This window comes from Schistocerca piceifrons, unplaced genomic scaffold, assembly GCF_021461385.2.
Source record: "Schistocerca piceifrons isolate TAMUIC-IGC-003096 unplaced genomic scaffold, iqSchPice1.1 HiC_scaffold_265, whole genome shotgun sequence".
Taxonomy (NCBI): Eukaryota; Metazoa; Arthropoda; class Insecta; order Orthoptera; family Acrididae; genus Schistocerca; species Schistocerca piceifrons.
The window spans coordinates 35,001-40,000 of record NW_025728477.1 but is presented as its reverse complement, the minus strand read 5'-3'; the positions used below and the strand labels follow the sequence as shown (position 1 = coordinate 40,000).

The following is a 5,000-nucleotide window of genomic DNA, read 5'->3' as shown; positions in this document are numbered from 1 at the left end:
TTCGTGCACCACCCCAACCGCCAAACTCGCACCTCCAGCGGATGAACGGCGGACGTTTCCCGCACTCGTAAAGTGCAATCCACCCCTATAACTTGCGTTTCATGAAGAGTTATTTCCAATATGCGACATTCCCGCTGTCCGTATACATGAGCCGCGACCTGTACCACTTACGAGCGAGAGACGCGATCGCGTTGCTCACTGTACGGCGTCCGATACCGAGCCATCAGCATGTCGGTCCCCATGCGCGTTGCACTCGCACTCGCAGTCGCAAAAACGTGGGGCAAATATATTACGCGGAAGAGTTATAACAGACCGAGCCCCACTGCATGGGGGGAGTCTTTGTCACTAATGTACACAGATGGAACATTTTGGACTGGAACCAGATTACCCGTACACACGGCGCTGATTAGTAATCAATGCAGAGCCATCAAACTACAGCAAATATACACAACTGTCCGTATACATGCTGAAAGAGTCTGCCCAAAATGGGAACCACACGTCAGCCAGACACTCTGATCACGCACCACTCTCTGCTTCTAACAGGCGCACATACAATATGTAAGCACCAGCATGGAACAACATCCAGTGCATCTTCTCCGCCACATTACACAATCCACACTATCACAACCAGACCAGGAGGTCCGTGCGGAAAATACAATATCCCAGCCTTTCGACATCCACCATTGCGCAGACCAGGCACCAACACCCACACATGTCCTATACAACGGTGCACCCAACATCACAATAGTACCTCCTGTCACAGCGCACAAACAATGACATGAGTCAAAGACACAGGTCTCACACAAGCATAGAATTGGAGCGCCGCCTCTAATAAGCCAAAGGTGCATCCTGACGTGACAAATCTGATCATGTCACAAGCATTCACTTACTATAATCACTATCAACGAACCTGCCGCCCCCGCCCCCCCCCCCCCCTACACCTTTCCGTACAACAACGTGTAACCTAACCTAACCTAACCTAACCTATGTTGTACCTTAACCTAACCTATGTTGTACCTTAACCTAACCTATGTTGTACCTTAACCTAACCTATGTTGTACCTTAACCTAACCTATGTTGTACCTTAACCTAACCTATGTTGTACCTTAACCTAACCTATGTTGTACCTTAACCTAACCCATGTTGTACCTTAACCTAACCCATGTTGTACCTTAACCTAACCCATGTTGTACCTTAACCTAACCCATGTTGTACCTTAACCTAACCCATGTTGTACCTTAACCTAACCCATGTTGTGCCTCAACCTAACCCATGTTGTGCCTCAACCTAACCCATGTTGTGCCTCAACCTAACCCATGTTGTGCCTCAACCTAACCCATGTTGTGCCTTAACCTAACCCATGTTGTGCCTCAACCTAACCCATGTTGTGCCTTAACCTAACCCATGTTGTGCCTTAACCTAACCCATGTTGTGCCTTAACCTAACCCATGTTGTGCCTTAACCTAACCCATGTTGTGCCTTAACCTAACCCATGTTGTGCCTTAACCTAACCCATGTTGTGCCTTAACCTAACCCATGTTGTGCCTTAACCTAACCCATGTTGTGCCTTAACCTAACCCATGTTGTCGCCTTAACGTAACCCACGTTGTCGCCTAAACCTGCTCTGTAATTGTTATACGACTCGTTCAATTACTGTAGTGTTGCCCACCCGCAACCCTCGCAATATAGTTCGCTACTCGCACTGCCCGCACCCCTGTGTATCGCTTCATGTTAAACACCTTGCAAGTCTTGCTCACTTTCCACATGCTCCTGCTGTACACTGTAATGTGGATGGCAGCAGGACGTACATGCCGCCCCTCCCCACGTCCCCACCTTGCCCCCTGCCTTCGCAAGCTGGTTGGTGAGAAGTTTGCATGTTCAATGCCCTTCGCATGCGACGTACTCAGGCTACGTTGTGGTGCGGCCTGTGTCAACTGTCCGCTGATGTCGTACGCGTGAACCACAATCTGTACTGCACATTCGTCCTTATGTACTGAATGATACATCGTGGCACATGTGTGACCGCACAACGACTGCGCCCAAAAACGGCGGACCATACAGTGCAAATATTGTGCACGCAGCTACGTGTCGTCTCCCTATGAGAGCTGGATTGCAGTGTGGTACGCCATAGAGACGTGTGGGAGGAACGGACGCCGTGGATGGCGATCAGCATGAGCTGTCTGTTGATGTATTCGGACCTAGTCGTCTCTCCTCACACACCGTGATGGCATGGTGCACCGCGTTCCATATCTGCGACATGCTACAGAGGCCGGTTGACAGTCGTTCGAGCAATGGACATCGCATACGTACGGGGGCCACCTTCCACGTATTGTCTAGGCGTGCACATTTTGTTGCGTGTATGTGGGCAGACGTAGTGTGGCGTGACACCTGACACAGGCATGCAATAATCGTTGAAGTTGCAAATGGCGATGGACGCCTGCGTTTTCTGGTGAAGTTACGCAAATGAACAAATGGTAACCTGTTGTGGTGCGGTTGTTCTCGCTAGGGGTGAATCGGTGATGGCGACGATAGGTTGAGGTACTAACCGGTTGTTCCAGCGATACCCACCATGCCGACGAAACTGAACGGCATCTGGGTGTGAAGCGATACGCGGCGGTGGCTGGGTGGGACCGTCCCCGGCCGGTGAGGGGGCGCCTCCCGGCGTGCTGGCCGCGCGGTGCGTGGGCGCACGCGCTACAGCCGGCTGGTGGGGGCGGCCAGTGGCAGGCGCGCCGGCCGACGGACGCGGCAGGCGTCGCAGCTGCGCGCCGGCGCACCCTGCGCGCGGCGCCGTGCGGCCAAAGTAGGTCCTCGCGGGCCCGGTGCGAAGCGCGGTGGACATCTTCAGTGTGCTGGTCCGATTGAGGACTGTGTGCGTTGAGGATGCGCCGCCGCCCGGCGCTCGGCGCCGCGACGCCGTCTGCTGCTCGGTCGCCCCAGCGGTTCTCGCTGGTGGTTTGTATCGCAGCTGTGCGGATGTGTTGGCGCGTGCGCTGTGCTGGGAGAGTTCGCTTCGGCACCCAAGTGGGGCTTTTGTCCTTCTGTGGCGCTGGCGTTGGAGCTGCCGGTCACCGTAGGTGGCGCGTGTTGTCTCCCGCCGGCAATGCCACGACAGCACGCTCCCGGGCCTCTGTCGGCAGCGGCAAGCTCAGTTGGGAGCACGGGTGGTCGCACCGAAAGCGTCTACTCGCCTAACTCCGGGCGATTGCGCCTCTCTCGAACCCGACCAAGTACTTGGGACGGCGCTGCGCGCCGCCGGGACCTGAGAGGGTTTCGAGGTGTATTGTGCAGGGGAGCTCAGCCTCCTCCTGTTTGCAGAATGATTGAGCGGACGCTTGCGTGTTCGCGCGGGCCCCCGGGACACACTCCCGGGCGGCCGGCTGCTCAGCTCTAGTTGACGCAGCTCCCTGGTTGATCCTGCCAGTAGTCATATGCTTGTCTCAAAGATTAAGCCATGCATGTCTCAGTACAAGCCGCATTAAGGTGAAACCGCGAATGGCTCATTAAATCAGTTATGGTTCCTTAGATCGTACCCACGTTACTTGGATAACTGTGGTAATTCTAGAGCTAATACATGCAAACAGAGTCCCGACCAGAGATGGAAGGGACGCTTTTATTAGATCAAAACCAATCGGTCGGCTCGTCCGGTCCGTTTGCCTTGGTGACTCTGAATAACTTTGGGCTGATCGCACGGTCCTCGTACCGGCGACGCATCTTTCAAATGTCTGCCTTATCAACTGTCGATGGTAGGTTCTGCGCCTACCATGGTTGTAACGGGTAACGGGGAATCAGGGTTCGATTCCGGAGAGGGAGCCTGAGAAACGGCTACCACATCCAAGGAAGGCAGCAGGCGCGCAAATTACCCACTCCCGGCACGGGGAGGTAGTGACGAAAAATAACGATACGGGACTCATCCGAGGCCCCGTAATCGGAATGAGTACACTTTAAATCCTTTAACGAGTATCTATTGGAGGGCAAGTCTGGTGCCAGCAGCCGCGGTAATTCCAGCTCCAATAGCGTATATTAAAGTTGTTGCGGTTAAAAAGCTCGTAGTTGGATTTGTGTCCCACGCTGTTGGTTCACCGCCCGTCGGTGTTTAACTGGCATGTATCGTGGGACGTCCTGCCGGTGGGGCGAGCTGAAGGCGTGCGACCGCCTCGTGCGTGCTCGTGCGTCCCGAGGCGGACCCCGTTGAAATCCTACCAGGGTGCTCTTTATTGAGTGTCTCGGTGGGCCGGCACGTTTACTTTGAACAAATTAGAGTGCTTAAAGCAGGCAAGCCCGCCTGAATACTGTGTGCATGGAATAATGGAATAGGACCTCGGTTCTATTTTGTTGGTTTTCGGAACCCGAGGTAATGATTAATAGGGACAGGCGGGGGCATTCGTATTGCGACGTTAGAGGTGAAATTCTTGGATCGTCGCAAGACGAACAGAAGCGAAAGCATTTGCCAAGTATGTTTTCATTAATCAAGAACGAAAGTTAGAGGTTCGAAGGCGATCAGATACCGCCCTAGTTCTAACCATAAACGATGCCAGCCAGCGATCCGCCGCAGTTCCTCCGATGACTCGGCGGGCAGCCTCCGGGAAACCAAAGCTTTTGGGTTCCGGGGGAAGTATGGTTGCAAAGCTGAAACTTAAAGGAATTGACGGAAGGGCACCACCAGGAGTGGAGCCTGCGGCTTAATTTGACTCAACACGGGAAACCTCACCAGGCCCGGACACCGGAAGGATTGACAGATTGATAGCTCTTTCTTGATTCGGTGGGTGGTGGTGCATGGCCGTTCTTAGTTGGTGGAGCGATTTGTCTGGTTAATTCCGATAACGAACGAGACTCTAGCCTGCTAACTAGTCGCGTGACATCCTTCGTGCTGTCAGCGATTACTTTTCTTCTTAGAGGGACAGGCGGCTTCTAGCCGCACGAGATTGAGCAATAACAGGTCTGTGATGCCCTTAGATGTTCTGGGCCGCACGCGCGCTACACTGAAGGAATCAGCGTGT

At 53.7% G+C, this 5,000-nt stretch overlaps 1 non-coding gene across 1 annotated transcript in view; it reads left to right on the top strand.

Moving 5' to 3' along the window:
* The first annotated feature begins 3,404 nt into the window (after window positions 1-3,404).
* The window catches only part of LOC124743817, a 1,909-nt gene continuing 313 nt past the window's right edge, over window positions 3,405-5,000 (top strand). The window contains exon 1 of the ribosomal RNA XR_007010573.1: window positions 3,405-5,000. This exon is cut by the window's right edge and continues 313 nt beyond it. This is a non-coding gene — a ribosomal RNA (small subunit ribosomal RNA).